Source organism: Salarias fasciatus, chromosome 2 (assembly GCF_902148845.1).
Source record: "Salarias fasciatus chromosome 2, fSalaFa1.1, whole genome shotgun sequence".
In the NCBI taxonomy this organism is placed as follows: Eukaryota; Metazoa; Chordata; class Actinopteri; order Blenniiformes; family Blenniidae; genus Salarias; species Salarias fasciatus.
Window position 1 is genome coordinate 33,802,049 of NC_043746.1, and position 21,871 is coordinate 33,823,919.

Below are 21,871 nucleotides of genomic sequence, written 5' to 3' on the forward strand. Positions count from 1 at the left end.
TTTTAATGCCGAGCGCCGCCAGGCGCTTTTATTTGAAACGCCTTTATGGGTGGCCGTTTGTGCCATACACCGCCTGGTAGAAAACGCCGTTCAGAACGGCGTCTCAAACGCCGAGCGCCGCCAGGCGCTTTTAAAGCACCACCAGGCGCTTTAAAACTGAGTGAGGAACTTTTTTTCCATATATGTTTTATTGTCCACATGACGTTTGATATATTAAATGTATTAAAATATATTTTTTCCCTTCTAATCAATTTTTCAAAACTGAAATGTTTAAAACTAAATCTGAGATTCTCTATGTCTATGTTTGTCTGTTACAACATTACATTCTCAGTACAATTCAATTTTTGAAATAATATCTGAATGCATGACTAGAAGAAGTATTTGAATATTTATTTGGCAGTAACTGTCAGGGATGCTGAACTACAAATCTTCACACTGGTTATGTGGCTCCCGCTTAATTTATTATGACATGTTTTATTTTGTTACTGCTTATATTTTTAATAATAAATGACACAACATAAAACAACAGTTTAACTGGTACAAAGGCACAGATAATTATTTCACTTATAAACATGTTATTTCTGGCTGCATAGGGACAATTTATCTCAATGATGCAGTCATTGGACACCATGACATCTGGAGAGCCACCAAGCAGGTTGCTGTCAGAGAGGAGCACTGCTTTTCCTGGATTGTCACACCAGTGGGCTTCATGTATTCCTCTTCCGAAGTCACAAGCCTGGGGTCAAAAAGATAATTTATTGCACAATGTGTATATGTGATTACAATTTCTTATTAATAAATAGAGGGAGAGAAGGAAAGAAATATAGGCTCAACCCTTCAAGATTTCTTTGTTTACACAAGACCCCTTTGTGTTTTTTTATTCTATCACAGTAAGATCACATTTTGAAAATGTGATCTAACTGTTTCAAAGGTAAAAAAAATTCCCTGTGGGAACATTTACAATACTTTTGTCCTGTTCTGACTATTCGCAAACTTTAGCTGCTCTGAAAGCATGTCAGATAAGTAATTTTTTGAACATTTTCCACCCCCTAAGTCTCCTCATTGAGCTCACCCCTGATCAAAAGTATTTATTTTTTTCTTTTTAAACATTTCAGTTTTGAAAAATTGATTAGAAAGGAAAAAATATATTTTAATACATTTAATATATCAAACGTCATGTGGACAATAAAACATATATGGAATTAAAGCCGCGAGCGGCATTGGTCGGGACCGAGCCTCCCCGCCGGCCAGCGACTGAGACGTCCACCCACTAACATGAAGCTGTTAGAATCTGTCTTCCATTAACACAGAGTTGTTAGCATGTCCCATCCACTAACATGGAGAAGTTAGCATGTCCCATCCACTAACATGGAGTAGTTAGCATCTCCCATCCACGAACATGGAGTAGCTAGCATCTCCCATCCACTAACATGGCCTTTTTGCAGTGTTTTCAAACTTTTTCAACCTTTTCAACTTTTTTCAACCTTTTTCAACTTTTTGCAGTGTTTTCAACCTTTTTCAACATTTTTCAACTTTTTTTCAGGGTTTTTCACCTTTTCTTATTCAGTTTTTCTGCATTACAGTTGAACATTTTCAGCTCAGCATTCACACTTGCAGTTTCTTCAGGAACTGCAAATTTTTTCTTGTTGTGTGAATGCTGAGGCATTCACACGATTACATTCCTCCTCTGACTTCTTCCGCCGTTTTTTGGCACGCTTCTCCTCCTACAAATTTTGTCCGATTTGAACCATTCATATATCAAATTGTGCAGCTTTTTAAGGACATGGGTGCTATGTTCTAGCTTTTTAAAATCTTTTAAACTTTTTGAAATATTTCAACTTTTGTGCAACTTTTTTCCCCATGTTAACGGATGGAGATTTTTTCAAACTTTGGAACCTTATAACTTCTTCAAATCTTAACCGATTTTAACCATTCAACTTTTAAAATATTCAACTTTTTAAACACTTTCTTCAACTTTGTTAAACTTTTTCAACTTTCTTCAACTTTTTGAAAATTTTCAACTTTTTAAAATTATTTTTAACATTGAAGTGGATGGAAAAACCCTTCAACTGACCTTTCAACTCCTTCAACTTTGAACCCTAACAACTTTGTCATACTTTCACGTAGACAAGTCATTTCACTTTTAAAACGTAGGCATTTTTGTCCTTTATTCAGGTATCTCATATCATTTCAAGATCTTTTACCAAATTTAAACTGTGAGCCTTCAAGTACGGAGAGAATTTCAGCCGTTTTTGGAGTTTACAATGGGTGTGTATTGGAAAAGCTAGAGTGGGAGAGTGGCAGTTAGAGTGTGAGAGACTCTGAATTTTAACCAAGAAAAAATGTATTCTCTCATCCGTACGGCCACATTTCTGGCTCAATCTGCACAATAACCCCTCAAAACGTAGGAATTTTTCTTGTGGCTTGCAAAATAGAGTCACTTTGTCTCTTTCTGAAACGGTTCTCTCTCCAGAGGCATTTGTTTGAGGAGAGTGCAGAATTTTCTCACATCCGCTCCAATGCATTTTGGAGAAGCCTGAATCCAAAACTTCACTCGTGTTCGCACAATCGCCGTGGCTGAATGGATGATCCTACAGACATGATTCCTGCACCATTACATTCATGAAAGGCTTCTGAATCTGACTGTGTGAAAATCTTTTTCAATTTCACATCTTGGTCCCTGCGAAATGGCATTTCTTCAACCATGTGCACTCCATTAAAAAGTGCTGATTCACTGTCATGGCTGCTGTGCAGCTGGTCTCCATAGCAACAGACACACCTGTTGTGCTGACTGCTGCTTGATTAGTCTGGATTTTTCCATTAAGACTGGAGCTCTATTGATCCTCTGTTACTCTGACACTGACTGTACTGCTTCTTCAACCTTTTTCAACTTTTTGCAGTGTTTTCAAACTTTTTCAACCTTTTTCAATTTTTTAAAGTGTTTTCAAACTTTTTCAACCAATTTCAACTTTTTACAGTGTTTTCAAACTTTTTCAAACTTTTTCAACTTTTTACAGTGTTTTCAACCTTTTTCAACTTTTTGCAGTGTTTTCAAACTTTTTCAACCTTTTTCAACCTTTTTCAACTTGTTGCAGTGTTTTCAAACTTTTTCAACCCTTTTCAACTTTTTTCAACTTTTTGTATTTTCAAACTTTGTCAACTTTTGCAGCGTTTTCAAACGTTTTTAAACTTTTTCAACTTTTCCAACTTTTTACAGTGTTTTCAACCTTTTTCAACCTTTTTCAACTTTTTGCAGTGTTTTCAACCTTTTTCAACTTTTTGCAGTGTTTTCAACCTTTTTCAATCTTTTTCTACTTTTTGCAGTGTTTTCAACTTTTTCAACTTTTTGCAGTGTTTTCAAACCTTTTTCAACCTTTTTCAACTTTTTGCAGTGTTTTCAACCTTTTTCAACCTTTTTCAACTTTTTGCAGTGTTTTCAAACTTTTTCAACCTTTTTCAAGTTCTTGCAGTATTTTCAACCCTTTTCAACTTTTTGCAGTGTTTTCAAACTTTTTCAACCTTTTTCAACTTTTTTAAAGTGTTTTCAAACTTTTTCAACTTTTTTCAACTTTTTTAAAGTGTTTTCAAACTTTTTCAACCCTTTTCAACTTTTTTACAGTGTTTTCAAACTTTTTCAACCTATTTCAACTTTTTAAAGTGTTTTCAAACTTTTTCAACCCCCTTTAACTTTTTACAGTGTTTTCAAACTTTTTCAAACTTTAATGTTTTACAGTATTTTCAACCTTTTTCAACTTTTTGCAGTGTTTTCAAACTTTTTCAACCTTTTTCAACTTTTTTCAACTTTTTGTATTTTCAACCTTTTTCAACTTTTGCAGCGTTTTCAAACGTTTTTAAACTTTTTCAACTTTTTACAGTGTTTTCAACCTTTTTCAACTTTTTGCAGTGTCTTCAACCTTTTTCAACCTTTTTCAACTTTTTGCAGTGTTTTCAACCTTTTTCAACTTTTTGCAGTGTTTTCAAACTTTTTCAACCTTTTTGAACTTTTTGCAGTGTTTTCAACCTTTTTCAACTTTTTGCAGTGTTTTCAAACTTTTTCAACCTTTTTCAACTTTTTGCAGTGTCTTCAACCTTTTTCAACCTTTTTCAACTTTTGCAGCGTTTTGAAACTTTTTCAACCTTTTTCAACTTTTTTCAACTTTTTGTATTTTCAACCTTTTTCAACTTTTGCAGCGTTTTCAAACGTTTTTAAACTTTTTAAACTTTTTCAACGTTTTACAGTGTTTTCAACCGTTTTCAACTTTATGCAGTGTCTTCAACCTTTTTCAACCTTTTTCAACTTTTTGCAGTGTTTTCAACCTTTTTCAACTTATTGCAGTGTTTTCAACCTTTTTCAACTTTTTGCAGTGTTTTCAAACTTTTTCAACCTTTTTGAACTTTTTGCAGTGTTTTCAACCTTTTTCAATCTTTTTCTACTTTTTGCAGTGTTTTCAACTTTTTCAACTTTTTGCAGTGTTTTCAAACCTTTTTCAACCTTTTTCAACTTTTTGCAGTGTTTTCAACCTTTTTCAACCTTTTTCAACTTTTTGCAGTGTTTTCAAACTTTTTCAACCTTTTTCAAGATCTTGCAGTATTTTCAACCCTTTTCAACTTTTTGCAGTGTTTTCAAACTTTTTCAACCTTTTTCAACTTTTTTAAAGTGTTTTCAAACTTTTTCAACTTTTTTCAACTTTTTTAAAGTGTTTTCAAACTTTTTCAACCCTTTTCAACTTTTTTACAGTGTTTTCAAACTTTTTCAACCTATTTCAACTTTTTAAAGTGTTTTCAAACTTTTTCAACCTATTTCAACTTTTTAAAGTGTTTTCAAACTTTTTCAACCGCCTTTAACTTTTTACAGTGTTTTCAAACTTTTTCAAACTTTTTTAACGTTTTACAGTATTTTCAACCTTTTTCAACTTTTTGCAGTGTTTTCAAACTTTTTCAACCTTTTTCAACTTTTTTCAACTTTTTGTATTTTCAACCTTTTTCAACTTTTGCAGCGTTTTCAAACGTTTTTAAACTTTTTCAACTTTTTACAGTGTTTTCAACCTTTTTCAACTTTTTGCAGTGTCTTCAACCTTTTTCAACCTTTTTCAACTTTTTGCAGTGTTTTCAACCTTTTTCAACTTTTTGCAGTGTTTTCAAACTTTTTGAACTTTTTGCAGTGTTTTCAAACTTTTTCAACCTATTTCAACTTTTTAAAGTGTTTTCAAACTTTTTCAACCCCCTTTAACTTTTTACAGTGTTTTCAAACTTTTTCAAACTTTTTTAACTTTTTACAGTGTTTTCAACCTTTTTCAACTTTTTGCAGTGTTTTCAAACTTTTTCAACCTTTTTCAACTTTTTTCAACTTTTTGTATTTTCAACCTTTTCAACTTTTGCAGCGTTTTCAAACGTTTTTAAACTTTTTCAACTTTTTACAGTGTTTTCAAACTTTTTCAACTTACTTTTTCAACCCCCTTTAACTTTTTACAGTGTTTTCAAAGTTTTTCAAACTTTTTTAACTTTTTACAGTGTTTTCAACCTTTTTCAACTTTTTGCAGTGTTTTCAAACTTTTTGAACCTTTTTCAACTTTTTTCAACTTTTTGTATTTTCAACCTTTTTCAACTTTTGCAGCGTTTTCAAACGTTTTTAAACTTTTTCAACTTTTTACAGTGTTTTCAACCTTTTTCAACTTTTTGCAGTGTCTTCAACCTTTTCCAACCTTTTTCAACTTTTTGCAGTGTTTTCAACCTTTTTCAACTTTTTGCAGTGTTTTCAAACTTTTTCAACCTTTTTGAACTTTTTGCAGTGTTTTCAACCTTTTTCAACTTTTTGCAGTGTTTTCAAACTTTTTCAACCTTTTTCAACTTTTTGCAGTGTCTTCAACCTTTTTCAACCTTTTTCAACTTTTGCAGCGTTTTGAAACTTTTTCAACCTTTTTCAACTTTTTTCAACTTTTTGTATTTTCAACCTTTTTCAACTTTTGCAGCGTTTTCAAACGTTTTTAAACTTTTTAAACTTTTTCAACGTTTTACAGTGTTTTCAACCGTTTTCAACTTTATGCAGTGTCTTCAACCTTTTTCAACCTTTTTCAACTTTTTGCAGTGTTTTCAACCTTTTTCAACTTATTGCAGTGTTTTCAACCTTTTTCAACTTTTTGCAGTGTTTTCAACCTTTTTCAACTTTTTGCAGTGTTTTCAAACTTTTTCAACCTTTTTGAACTTTTTGCAGTGTTTTCAACCTTTTTCAACTTTTTGCAGTGTTTTCAAACTTTTTCAACCTTTTTCAACTTTTTGCAGTGTCTTCAACCTTTTTCAACCTTTTTCAACTTTTGCAGCGTTTTGAAACTTTTTCAACCTTTTTCAACTTTTTTCAACTTTTTGTATTTTCAACCTTTTTCAACTTTTGCAGCGTTTTCAAACGTTTTTAAACTTTTTAAACTTTTTCAACGTTTTACAGTGTTTTCAACCGTTTTCAACTTTATGCAGTGTCTTCAACCTTTTTCAACCTTTTTCAACTTTTTGCAGTGTTTTCAACCTTTTTCAACTTTTTGCAGTGTTTTCAAACTTTTTCAACCTTTTTCAACTTTTTGCAGTCTTTTCAACCTTTTTCAACCTTTTTCAACTTTTGCAGCGTTTTGAAACTTTTTCAACCTTTTTCAACTTTTTTCAACTTTTTGTATTTTCAACCTTTTTCAACTTTTGCAGCGTTTTCAAACGTTTTTAAACTTTTAAACTTTTTCAACGTTTTACAGTGTTTTCAACCGTTTTCAACTTTATGCAGTGTCTTCAACCTTTTTCAACCTTTTTCAACTTTTTGCAGTGTTTTCAACCTTTTTCAACTTTTTGCAGTGTTTTCAACCTTTTTCAACCTTTTTCAACTTTTTGCAGTCTTTTCAACCTTTTTCAACTTTTGCAGCGTTTTGAAACTTTTTCAACCTTTTTCAACTTTTTGCAGCATTTCCAAACTTTTTCCACCATTTTCAACTTTATTTCAGGGTTTTTCAACTTTGCTTATTGGGCTTCTTCTTCATTACAGTATAACATTTTCAGCTCAGCATTCACACTTGCAGTTTCTTCAGGAACTGCAATTTTTTTTCTAGTTGTGTGAATGCCTTCAGCATTCACACCTTTATTTTCCTGTTTCTTTATTATTGTGTGAATGCCTTCAGCATTCACACCTTTGTTTTCCTGTTTCTTTATTGTGTGAATGCCTTCAGCATTCACACCTTTGTTTTCCTGTTTCTTTATTTGTGTGAATGCTGAAGGCATTCACACTATTACATTCCTTTTCTTTATTATTAGGGACCGAGCCCCGGAGGGCAAGGTGGCCCGTAGGGCAAGGTCTCTATTGTTATTCGTTCGTTTCTTCACTATTATTAGGGACCGAGCCCGAGGGCGAGGTGGCCTCAACTGAGGCCACCTTGCCTGAGGGCAAGGCCTCTATTGTTCTTCGTTCGTTTCTTATTATTTAGGGACCGAGCCCGAGGGCGAGGTGGCCTCAACTGAGGCCACCTTGCCTGGAGGGCAAGGCCTCTATTGTTCTTCGTTCGTTTGTTTCTCTATTATTATTAGGGACCGAGCCCGAGGGCGAGGTGGCCTCAACTGAGGCCACCTTGCCTGAGGGCAAGGCCTCTATTGTTCTTCGTCCGTTTCTTATTATTATACATCCCGCATGTTTGACGGCAAATTTGACCCCCTAAACATGCATGAAAACTCACCAAATTTGGCAGGCACATGCAGACTGGTGAAAAATTTGATAAAATGGAAAAATTAACCCCATATCTCCATCCGCTCTCTAGCGCCACCTAGAAATGTGAAAAAAGCCCACCGTAACCCGCAGGAATGTCGCAGAGAGATCAAACCAACTCTCATGCGTTCGTCTCCTTGAGATCTACAAAAAAGGATCTGGGGTTTTTTTTGGCTAAAACCAACAGGAAATCCGCTATTTTGAGTTATATGTCAAATTTTGATGAAAATCAGCCGAAAATGACTCCTCCTTTAAAAATTATCTGTGCCGAGACCGCTTGTCGTGGAGACGTCAGAGCAGTGCCAAATAAAAGAGGACAAGTTTCTCTCACAAACTTGTTCAAAACTTTTTCAAAAGTCTCAGGGTGTGGATTTTATTAACCCTTAAAGTTTGAAGTCTGAAATCGCACTTGCAACACTACAATGGACAGTGCGACCCGCACGAATGTCGCAGAGAAATAAAATCAACATGGATGACTTCGTCTCATCGAGCTCTACAATTTACCAAGAGACATACCTATACCTAAATCCAACAGGAAGTCCGCTATTTCCTGTCAAATCAAATGTGCCTGAAAATACTCCTCACCCCAAAACCAAGACAATGTATTGTTTGTCTTTCAGAATGTCGTACAGAGAAAAGAAACATATGCACGCGTTCGTCTCATCGAGATCTACAACTTTCTCACTCGTGCCTATGACCTAAATGCAACATGAAGTCCGTCATTCACACTTTGTGCTCAAAATTTTGCTCAAATTTTGCTCAAAAATCTCACCTTCTTCATCAATTAAGCCTCCCGTTTCAAAACTATAAGTCTGACTGCTCTGAAAAGCTCTACAGTGAAAGACAACTACATTTCCTATCACTTTCTGACATTGTTTGCTCACTTTGGTCCACGGAAATGCATTTCCCCAGCTGTTTTGACCAAAGAGAAACTGTGTGTCTGCCGAGTCACACTCTAACATCATGTGACCTACTTAAGCCATATATGGGCATAGGCTGATCTGGGACCAGCTGTAAAACATTCTGCATGTTGTACCTGCTTTTCACAGTAGATGGCGCTCCGTGACCACAAATCACACATGACTGAAGCAACAGTGCCCCTGCAGCAGCAAGCCACTGAGGAAGCAACACTTGAAACACATTGGAATGATCTAAACAGATGTCACCCTGCAGAAATATCACCTGACACACACTATACACCTGAAATCAGTCTTTAATAGGTGAATGGATGATGGATGGATGGATGAATGCATGGATAGATTGATGCACAGACAGACAATGGTATGGAATGATACTATTCTGACACTCAAATTGATATATTGGTGGAGCACACATGACTATCAAAATAAAAGCCTCAGACCCCCACAAACTAAAAGTCACATTTTTGCAGAAAATGACATTTTTAACAAAACAGCTTCATAATTTCGTGTTAAACTGTGTTAGTGGAAGCCTGTATTATGTTTCTAAAATAAAAGGTCATAATTCCTTCAAAATAAAAGCCCATTTACAGCACAATGAGGTCAAGTCATGTAAATGGATGTTTGTGAAGGAGCAAGATGGATATATTGGTGTTTGCTAAAGTGGAGCACACACGATCAAAATAAAAGCCTCACACCCCTTCAAAATAAAAGTCACTTTTTTTAAAAAATGACATTTTTAACAAAGCAGCTTCCTAATTTCAGGTTAAACAGTATTAGTGGAAGCATGTACTACGTTTCCAAAATACAAGGTCAAAATTCCTTCAAAATAAAAGCCCATTTACAACAAAATGAGATCAAGTCATGAAAATCGATGTTATAGAGGAGCAAGATGGATATACTGGTGTTTGCTAAAGTGGAGCACACATGACTATCAAAATAAAAGCCTCACACCCCTTCAAAATAAAAGTCACTTTTTTTTTAAAAAATGACATTTTTAACAAAACAGCTTCATAATTTCAGGGTAAACAGTATTAGTGGAAGCATGTACTATGTTTCCAAAATATTAGGTCAAAATTCCTTCAAAATAAAAGCCCATTTACAACAAAATGAGATCAAGTCATGAAAATCGATGTTATTGAGGAGCAAGATGGATATATTGGTGTTTCCTAAACTGGAGCACACATGACTATCAAAATAAAAGCCTCACACCCCTTCAAAATAAAAGTCACATTTTTGCTAAAAATGACATATTTTTACAAAGCAGCTTCATAATTTCGTGTTAAACTGTATTAGTGGAAGCCTGTATTATGTTTCTAAAATAGAAGGTCATAATTCCTTCAAAATAAAAGCCCATTTACAACAGGAAATGAGGTCAAGTCATGAAAATGGTTGTTTATGGAGGAGCAAGGTTCCCAGTGACCTGGACTTCAGTCATCAAGGTGCAAGGACGGCCTCAGTGGGGCCACCTTGCCAGAGGGCGAGGTCCCGTCCAATGCCGCTTGCGGCTTTTATTAGGGACCGAGCCCGAGGGCGAGGTGGCCTCAACTGAGGCCACCTTGCCTGAGGGCAAGGCCTCTATTGTTATTCGTTCGTTTCTTATTATTATTATTATACATCCCGCATGTTTGACGGCAAATTTGACCCCCTAAACATGCACGAAAACTCACCAAAATTGGCAGGCACATCCAGACACGCGAAAAATTTGATAAAATAAAAAACTTAACACTATCTGCTCTCTAGCGCCACCTACAAACTGGCAACTACAAACTAGAGCAACCAAGAGGCATAAAATCTGCACCGCTGTCAAGTAGGAATGTTGTAGAGAGATAAAACCAATTGTTCAAACGTTCGACTCATTGAGATCTAAAAATCATCGATTGACACCCTTGACCTAAATCCAACAGGAAGTCCGCCATTTGCCTTTCAAAGTAAAAGCTTCAAGCTGTTTTTTTACAACACCATTTATTGTACAGATGCCAGACTAGTGCGGCCTGATAGAATAGAAGTGTCTCTACAAGAGGTGGAAACAACTTTTTCAAAAGTCACACGGTTTGGATTTTATTAGCCCTTCAAAATAAAACTCACATTTTTGAAAAAAGGGTCGCTATGGCCAATAGGAATGTTGTAGAGAGATCAAACCAATTATTCACACATTCGTCTCGTCGAGGTCTACAAATCTCTCATTGACAAAAAAGACCTAAATCCAACAGGAAGTCCGCTATTTCCCTTTCAAAGTAAAAAATCACTCCTCATTTAAAAATTATCTCCTCCGAGACCGTTTGTCGTAAAGACGTCAGAGTGGCGTGAAATAATAGAGGACAAGTTTCTCTTCTGATATTGTTAAAAACTTTTTCAAAAGTCTCATGGTGTGGATGCTGTTAACCCTTAAAGCTAAAAGTCTTAAAATCCACTTGAAACACTGCAATGGTCGCTACGGCCCAAAGAAAAGCCGGAGAGAGATAAAACCAATGGTCATGCGTTAGTCTCACAGAGATCTAAAAATGACCAATTGACACCGAAAACCAAAATCCAACAGGAAGTCCGTTATTTCCCTTTCAAAATAAAAGTCAAATTTTTAATAAAGCGGTCGCTACTGCCCGTAGGAATGTCGTAGAGAGATCAAACCAAGTGCTCATATGTTTGTCTTATCAAGATCTAAAAATCATCCATTGACATGCATTACCTAAATCCTACAGGAAGTACGCTATTTCCCTTTCAAAGTAAAAAATCACTCCTCATTTAAAAATTATCTTGTCCGAGACCGTTTGTCGTAGAGACGTCAAAGTAATGTGGCCTGATATAGGAGAAGCTTCTCTACAAACGATGTTTCAAACTTTGTCAAAAGTCACACGGTGTGGATTTTATCAGCCCTTCAAAATAAAAGTCACATTTTTGGAAAAAATGGCCGCTGCAGCCCGTAGGAATGTCATAGAGAGATAAAACCAAGTGCTCATGTGTTCATCTCATCGAGATCTAAAAATCACCCATTGACACCAATAACCTAAATCCAACAGGAAGTCCACTACTGACCATATATGGGCATGCAGTGCAGTCGACAGCAGCTGTCATTAAAGGGTACATATGATGCTATTTTTCAGTCATGTCATATAGGTCTCTGAAGGCCAAAAACATAGTATTCAAGCTTGTTTACAACAAATTCATCCTTCTTTCAGAGTTTCAGCGATGTAAAAGGTCACTCTCGGAGCTGCAGTGCGGGAAGCTCCATTGCCGTGGCCCCCACTGAATCGGTTGGATCGAAATAACTTCTGAAGGACTCCGAGCTGCACGATGTTTGTCTGATTGAATAAATGAGCATGTACACACCTATAAATAAGGTCCAGGTCTCAAAAAACCGGAGTTGCATGTACTACCTTTCCAAAATAAAAGCAAAAAATTCCTTCAAAAGAAAAGCCCATTTACAACAGAAAATTAGGTCAAGTCTTGAAAATGGATGTTTGTTGAGGAGCAAGATGGATATATTGGTGTTTGTTAAAGTGTAGCATACATGACTATCAAAATAAAAGCCTCACACCCTTTCAAAATAAAAGTTACATTTTTGCAAAAAATGACATTTTTAACAAAGCAGCTTCAAAATTTCGGGTTACACATTGTTAGTGGAAGCATGTACTACATTTCCAAAATACAAGCCCAAAATTCCTTCAAAATAAAAGCTCATTTACAACAGAAAATGACATCAAGTCATGAAAATGGTTGTTTATGGAGGAGCAAGGTTCCCAGTGACCTGGACTTCGGTCATCAAGGTGCAAGGACGGCCTCAGTGGGGCCACCTTGCCAGAGGGCGAGGTCCCGTCCAATGCCGCTTGCGGCTTTAATTATTTTACTGTCGCACTTGAGCACTAATTTGACCCCCGAAACATGCACGAAAACTCACCAAATTTGGCACGGACATCCGGACCGGTGGCCACTTGATATAATGAAAAAATTAACCCTATAACCTCATCTGCTCTCTAGCGCCACCTAGAAACAGTAAAATAGCCGCAGCAACCATTAGGAATGTCGCAGAGAGACCAAATCGATGTGGATGCGTTCGTCTCCTCGAGATCTAAAAGTCTCTCATTGACAAAAATGTCTTAAACCCAACAGGAAGTCCACTATTTCCCTTTCAGTGTAAAATTTGGCAAAAAATGACTCCTCCTTTAAAAATTATCTGCTCCGAGACCGCTTGTCGTCGAGACGTCAGAGTGGTGCCAAATAAAAGAGGACAAGTGTCTCTCACAAAGTTGTTAAAAACTTTTTCAAAAGTCTCAGGGTGTGGATTTTATTAACCCTTAAAGTTTGAAGTCTGAAAACGCACTTGCAACACTACAATGGACAGTGCGACCCGCACGAATGTCGCAGAGAAATAAAATCAACATGGATGAGTTCGTCTCATCGAGCTCTACAATTTACCAAGAGACATACCTATACCTAAATCCAACAGGAAGTCCGTTATTTCCTGTCAAATCAAATGTGCCTCAAAACACTTTTCACTCAAAAACCACTAATATGGACTGTTTCACCCTTCACAGTGTCGTACAGAGAAAAGAAACATATGCACGCGTTCGTCTCATCGAGATCTACAACTTACTCACTCGTACCCATGACCTAAATCAAACAGGAAGTCCGTCATTCACACTTTTATTGTACATTTTTGCTCAAAAACTCTCTCCTTCTTCACCAATTAAGGCTTCCATGGTCAAAATTATAAGTCTGAATGCTCTGAAAACTTGACATATGTAAAGACAACTAAAATGCCTATCAAAGTTGAGGGTGTTTTTTTCATTTTGGGCAACGGGAATGCCAAGACCAGCTGTTTTTACCAAAGAGAAACTGTGTGTCTGCCGAGTCACACTCTAACATCATGTGACCTACTTATGCCATATATGGGCATTGAGCCTCTAGGCTGATCTGAGAGCTGCTGTAAAACATTCTGCATGTTGTCCCTGCTTTCCACAGTAGATGGCGCTCCGTGACCATAAATCACACGAGTGATGGATTGCTGCTCAAACAGGCAAATGAATGTATGGAATCACACTCACATGGATATATTTAGGGACCGAGCCCGAGGGCGAGGTGGCCTCAACTGAGGCCACCTTGCCTGAGGGCAAGGCCTCTATTGTTCTTCGTCCGTTTGTTTCTTATTTTACTGTCGCACTCGAGCACTAATTTGACCCCCTAAACATGCACGAAAACTCATCAAATTTGGCACGGACATCCGGACCGGTGGCCACTTGATATAATAAAAAAAATTAACTCTATAACCTCATCTGCTCTCTAGCGCCACCTAGAAACAGTAAAATAGCCACAGCAACCATTAGGAATGTCGCAGAGAGACCAAATCGATGTGGATGCGTTCGTCTCCTCGAGATCTAAAAGTCTCTCATTGACAAAAATGTCCTAAACCCAACAGGAAGTCCACTATTTCCCTTTCAGTGTAAAATTTGGCAAAAACCCAACAGGAAGTCCACTATTTCCCTTTCAGTGTAAAATTTGGCAAAAAATGACTCCTCCTTTAAAAATTATCTGCTCCGAGACTGCTTGTCGTGGAGACGTCAGAGTAGTGCCAAATAAAAGAGGACAAGTGTCTCTCACAAAGTTGTTCAAAACTTTTTCAAAAGTCTCAGGGTGTGGATTTTATTAACCCTTAAAGTTTGAAGTCTGAAAACGCACTTGCAACACTACAATGGACAGTGCGACCCGCACGAATGTCGCAGAGAAATAAAATCAACATGGATGAGTTCGTCTCATCGAGCTCTACAATTTACCAAGAGACATACCTATACCTAAATCCAACAGGAAGTCCGCTATTTCCCTTTCAGTGTAAAATTTGGGCAAAAAATAACTCCTGCGCTGCGGCCTGTGGGAATGTCTTAGAGAGATCAAACCAATTGCTCAAGTGTTTGTATCATCAAGATCTAAAAGTCATCCATTGACATGCATTACCTAAATCCAACAGGAAGTCCGCTATTTCCCTTTCAAAGTAAAAAACACTTCTCATGAAAACGTTATACCCACGAGAGTGTGTGTCGTACAGACGTCAGAGTAACACGGCCTGATAGAGGAGAAGTTTCTCTGCAAACCATGTGCACAACTTTTTCAAAAGTCGCACGGTGTGGATTTTATCAGCCCTTCAAAATAAAAGTCACATTTTTGAAAAAATGGCCACTGTGGCCCGTAGAAACGTCGTAGAGAGATAAAGCCAATGGCTCATGTGTTCGGCACATTGAGATCTAAAAATCTCTCATTGACAACAATAACCTAAATCCAACAGGAAGTCCGCTATTTCCCTTTCAAAGTAAAAATCACTCCTCATTTAAAAATTATCTTGTCCGAGACCGTTTGTCGTAGAGACGTCAAAGTAATGCGGCCTGATAGAGGAGAAGCTTCTCTACAAACGATGTTTCAAACTTTGTCAAAAGTCACACGGTGTGGATTTTATCAGCCCTTCAAAATAAAAGTCACATTTTTGGAAAAAATGGCCACTACAGCCCGTAGGAATGTCGCAGAGAGATAAAACCAATTGCTCATGTGTCCATCTCATCGAGATCTGAAAATCACCCATTGACGCCAATAACCTAAATCCAACAGGAAGCCCACTACTGACCATATTTGGGCATGCAGTGCAGTCGACAGTAGCTGTCATTAAAGGGTACATATGATGCTATTTTTCAGTCATGTCATATAGGTCTCTGAAGGCCTAAAACATCGTATTCAAGCTTGTTTACAACAAATTCGTCCTTCTTTCAGAGTTTCAGCGGTGTAAAGAGTCACTATCGGAGTCCTTCAGAAGTTATTCAGATCCAACCGATTCAGCGGGGGCCACGGCAATGGAGCTGCAGTGCGGGAAGCTCCATTGCCGTGGCCCCCGCTGAATCGGTTGAACCCTAACTTCTAAAGAACTACGAGCTGCACCATGTCTGTCTGAGTGAGTATATGAGCAGGCACACACCTATGAACAAGGTCCAGGTGTCAAAAAAACCTTTCCTTTCCAAAATAAAAGCAAAGAATTCCTTCAAAACAAAGGCCCGTTCACAACAGAAAATGAAGTACAGTCATGAAAATGGATGTTTATGGAGTACGATGTGTTAGCAGGTGATTATGACAACGTGTACTACCTTTCCAAAATAAAAGCCCAAAATTCCTTCAAATTAAAAGCCCATTTACAACAGAAAATGAGGTCAACTCATGAAAATGAATGTTTATGTACTGACAAGGTTCCCGATTACCTAAACTTCAGTGCTAACAGCTAAATGTTAGTGGATGAGAGATGCTAACAGCTACATGTTAGCAGGTGGCAGATGCTAACACCTTCATGTTTGTGTATGACAGATGCTAATATCTACATGTTAATGGATGGGAGATGCTAACAACTCCATGTTAGTGGATAAGAGATGCTAACAGCTACATGTTAGTGGATAGGAGATGCTAACAGCTTCATGTTAGTGGGTGGGACATGCTAACAACTCCATAACAGTGGATAGGAGATGCTAACAGCTACATGTTAGCGGATGGAAGATGTTACCAGCTACATGTGAGTGGATGGGAGATGCTAACAGCTACATGTTAGCGGATAGGAGATGCTAACAGCTACATGTTAGCCGATGGGAGATGCTAACTACTCCATGTTAGTGTATGGGAGATGCTAACAACTCCATGTTAGTGGGTGAGAGGGTGCTGGAAGTCTATGGAGTAGCAGGGTTCCCAGTGACCTGGACTTCGGTTATCAAGATACGAGGACGGCCTCAGTGGGGCCACCTTGCCAGAGGGCGAGGTCCCGTCCAATGCCGCTTGCGGCTTTAATTAGGGACCGAGCCCGAGGGCGAGGTGGCCTCAACTGAGGCCACCTTGCCTGAGGGCAAGGCCTCTATTGTTCTTCGTCCGTTTCTTATTAGGGACCGAGCCCGAGGGCGAGGTGGCCTCAACTGAGGCCACCTTGCCTGAGGGCAAGGCCTCTATTGTTCTTCGTCCGTTTCTTATTAGGGACCGAGCCCGAGGGCGAGGTGGCCTCAACTGAGGCCACCTTGCCTGAGGGCAAGGCCTCTATTGTTCTTCGTTCGTTTGTTTCTTATTATTATTAGGGACCGAGCCCGAGGGCGAGGTGGCCTCAACTGAGGCCACCTTGCCTGAGGGCAAGGCCTCTATTGTTCTTCGTCCGTTTCTTATTATTATTATTATTATCGTGCCGCCGCTTTGAACTCTAATTTGACCCCCTAAACATGCATGAAAACTCACCAAATTTGGCAGGCACATGCAGACTGGTGAAAAATTTCATAAAATGGAAAAATTAACCCCATATCTCCATCCGCTCTCTAGCGCCACCTAGAAACGTGAAAAAAGCCCACCGTAACTCGCAGGAATGTCACAGAGAGATCAAACCAACTCTCATGCGTTCGTCTCCTTGAGATCTACAAAAAAGGATCTGTTTTTTTTTGGCTAAAACCAACAGGAAATCCGCTATTTTGAGTTATATGTCAAATTTTGATGAAAATCAGCCGAAAATGACTCCTCCTTTAAAAATTATCTGTGCCGAGACCGCTTGTCGTGGAGACGTCAGAGCAGTGCCAAATAAAAGAGGACAAGTTTCTCTCACAAAGTTCTTCAAAACTTTTTCAAAAGTCTCAGGGTGTGGATTTTATTAACCCTTAAAGTTTGAAGTCTGAAAATGCACTTGCAACACTACAATGGACAGTGCGACCCGCACGAATGTCGCAGAGAAATAAAATTGACATGGATGAATTCGTCTCATCGAGATCTACAATTTACCAAGAGACATACCTATACCTAAATCCAACAGGAAGTCCGCTATTTCCTGTCAAATCAAATGTGCCTGAAAATACTCCTCACCCCAAAACCAAGACAATGTATTGTTTGTCTTTCAGAATGTCGTACAGAGAAAAGAAACATATGCACGCGTTCGTCTCATCGAGACCTACAACTTTCTCACTCGTGCCTATGACCTAAATCAAACAGGAAGTCCGTCATTCACACTTTCTGCTCAAAATTTTGCTCAAATTTTGCTCAAAAATCTCACCTTCTTCATCAATTAAGCCTCCCGTTTCAAAACTATAAGTCTGACTGCTCTGAAAAGCTCTACAGTGAAAGACAACTACATTTCCTATCACTTTCTGACATTGTTTGCTCACTTTGGTCCACGGAAATGCATTTCCCCAGCTGTTTTGACCAAAGAGAAACTGTGTGCCTGCCGAGTCACACTCTAACATCATGTGACCTACTTATGCCATATATGGGCATTGAGCCTCGAGGCTGATCTGAGAGCTGCTGTAAAACATTCTTCATGTTGTCCCTGCTTTCCACAGTAGATGGCGCTCCGTGACCATAAATCACACGAGTGATGGATTGCTGCTCAAACAGGCAAATGAATGTATGGAATCACACTCACATGGATATATTGGTGTTTGACATAGTGGAGCAGACATGACTATCAAAATAAGAGCCTCACACCCCATATTTTTGCAAAATATGACATTTTTAACAAAGCACAGGGATAATTTCAAATTCAACAGTGTTAAAGGGCAACTCTGGTTTTTTTGATACCTGGACCTTATTTATAGGTGTGTGCCTGCTCATATACTCACTCAGACAAACATGGTGCAGCTTGGATTCCTTCAGAAGTTATTTAAATCCAACCGATTCAGCGGGGGCCACGGCAATGGAGCTTCCCGCACTGCAATCCATTGCCGTGGCCCCTGCTGAATCAGATGACAGATGCTAACAGCTACATGTTAGTGGATGGGAGATGCTAACAGCTACATGTTAGCGGATGGGAGATGCTAACAGCTACATGTTAGCGGATGACAGATGCTAACAGCTACATGTTAGTGGGTGGGACATGCTAACAACTCCATGTTAGCGGATAGGAGATGCTGACAGCTACATGTTAGCACATCGGAGATGCTAACAGCTACATGTTAGCGGATGGGAGATGCTACCAGCTACATGCTAGCGGATGAGAGATGCTAACAGCTACATGTTAGCGGATGGGAGATGCTAACAGCTACATGTTAGCGGATGACAGATGCTAACAGCTACATGTTAGTGGGTGGGACATGCTAACAACTCCATGTTAGCGGATGAGAGATGCTGTTACATGTGAGCGGATGGGAGATGCTAACAGCTACATGTGAGTGGATGGGAGATGCTAACAGCTACTTGCTAGCGGCTGAGAGATGCTAACAGCTACCTGTTAGCAGATGGGGGATGCTAACAGCTACATGTTAGCGGATGACAGATGCTAAAAGCTTCACGTCAGTGGATGGGGGATGCTAACAACTCCATGTTAGTGGGTGAGAAAGTGCTGGAAGTCTATGGAGGAGCAAGGTTCCCAGTGACTTGGACTTCGGTCATCAAGGTACGAGGACGACCTCAGTCGGGCCACCTTGCCAGAGGGCGAGGTCCCGTCCAATGCCGCTTGCGGCTTTAATTAGGGACCGAGCCCGAGGGCGAGGTGGCCTCAACTGAGGCCACCTTGCCTGAGGGCAAGGCCTCTATTGTTCTTCGTTCGTTTTTTCTTATTATTATTATTATACTCCTGGCGTCTTTAAATGCAATTTTGACCCCCTAAACATGCACGAAAACTCACCAAATTTGGCAGGCACATTCAGACTCGCGAAAAATTTTATAAAATAAAAAAATTAACCCCATCTGCTCTCTAGCGCCACCTACAAACTAGCACCTTCAACTAGCACAACCGAGACACAGTAAATCCTGCACCCCTGTCAAGTAGGAATGTCGTAGAGAGATAAAACCAATTGCTGACATGTTCAACTCATTAAGATCTAAAAGTCATCCATTGACACCCTTGACCTAAATCCTACAGGAAGTCCGCCAATTACCTTTCAAATTAAAAGCTTCACGCAGCTGTTTTACAACACCATTTATTGTAGAGATGTCAGAGTAGTGCGCTCTGATAGAGGAGAAGTGTCTCTACAAAGGATGTGATCAACTTTTTCAAAAGTCACACGGTTTGGATTTTATTAGCCCTTCAAAATAAAACTCACATTTTTGAAAAAAGGGTCGCTATGGCCAATAGGAATGTTGTAGAGAGATCAAACCAATTATTCACACATTCGTCTCGTCGAGGTCTAAAAATCTCTCATTGACAAAAAAGACCTAAATCCAACAGGAAGTCTGCTACTTCCCTTTCAAAGTAAAAAATCACTCCTCATTTAAAAATTATCTCCTCCGAGACCGTTTGTCGTAGAGACGTCAGAGTGGCGTGAAATAATAGAGGACAAGTTTCTCTTCCGATATTGTTAAAAACTTTTTCAAAAGTCTCATGGTGTGGATGCTGTTAACCCTTAAAGATAAAAGTCTTAAAATCCACTTGAAACACTACAATGGTCGCTACGGCACAAAGAAAAGCCTGAGAGAGATAAAACCAATGGTCATGCGTTAGTCTCACAGAGATCTAAAAATGACCAATTGACACCGAAAACCAAAATCCAACAGGAAGTCCGTTATTTCCCTTTCAAAATAAAAGTCACATTTTTAATAAAGCGGTCGCTACTGCCCGTAGGAATGTCGTAGAGAGATCAAACCAATTGCTCATATGTTTGTCTTATCAAGATCTAAAAATCATCCATTGACATGCATTACCTAAATCCTACAGGAAGTCCACTATTTCCCTTTCAAAGTAAAAATCACTCCTCGTTTAAAAATTATCTTGTCCGAGGCCGTTTGTCGTAGAGACGTCAAAGTAATGCGGCCTGATAGAGGAGAAGCTTCTCTACAAACGATGTTTCAAACTTTGTCAAAAGTCACACGGTGTGGATTTTATCAGCCCTTCAAAATAAAAGTACCATTTTTCAAGAAATGGTCGCTATGGCCCACAGGAATGTCGTAGAGAGATCAAACCAATTGTTCACGCGTTCGTCTCGATGAGATCTAAAAATCTCCCATTGACACCATTCACCTAAATCCAACAGGAAGTCCGCTATTTCGCCTTTCAAAGTAAAAATCACTCTTCATTTAAAAATTATCTCCTCCGAGACAGCTTGTCGTAGAGACGTCAGAGTGGCGCCAAATAATAGAGGACAATTTTCTCTTCCGACGATGTTCAAAACTTTTTCAAAAGTCTCACGGTGTGGATGCTGTTAACCCTTAAAGTTTGAAGTCTGAAAACGCACTTCAAACACTACAGTGGACAGTGCGACCCGCACGAATGTCGCAGAGAAATAAAATTAACATGGATGAATTCGTCTCATCGAGATCTACAATTTACCCAGAGACATACCCATACCTAAATCTAACCTCTTGACCTACTTAAGCCATATATGGGCATAGCAGCTGGCCCGAACGATCTGGGACCAGCTGTAAAACATTCTGCATGTTGTACCTGTTTTCCACAGTAGATGGCGCACCGTGACCACAAATCACACATGACTGAAGCAGCAGTGCCCCTGCAGCAGCAAGCCACTGAGGAAGCAACACTTGAAACACATTGGGAATGGTCCAAACAGCTGTCACCCTGCAGAAATATCACCTGATACACACCATACACCTGAAATCACTCTTTAACAGGTGTATGGATGATGAATGCATGGATGAATGCATGGATAGATTAATGCACAGACAGACAATGGTATGGAATGACACTATTCTGACACTCAAATTGATATATTGGTGGAGCACACATGACTATCAAAATAAAAGCCTCAGATCCCTTCAAACTAAAAGTCACATTTTTGCAAAAAATGACAATTTTAAAAAAGCAGCTTCATAATTTTGGGGTACACAGTGTTAGTGGAAGCATGTACTTCGTTTCTAAAACGATAAGGTCAAAATTCATTCAAAATAAAAGCCCGTTCACAACAGATAATGAGGTCAAGTCATGAAAATGGTTGTTTATGGAGGAGCAAGGTTCCCAGTGACCTGGACTTCGGTCGTCAAGGTGCAAGGACGGCCTCAGTGGGGCCACCTTGCCAGAGGGCGAGGTCCCGTCCAATGCCGCTTGCGGCTTTAATTATTATTATTATTATTATTTTACTGTCGCACTCGAGCACTAATTTGACCCCCTAAACATGCACGAAAACTCATCAAATTTGGCACGCACATCCGGACCGGTGGTCCATTTGATAAAATGAAAAACTTAACCCCATGTGCTCTCTAGCGCCACCTACAAACTAGCACCCACAAAATCGTGCAATCAATAGACAGTAAAATCTGCACCCCTGTCAAGTAGGAATGTCGTAGAGAGATAAAA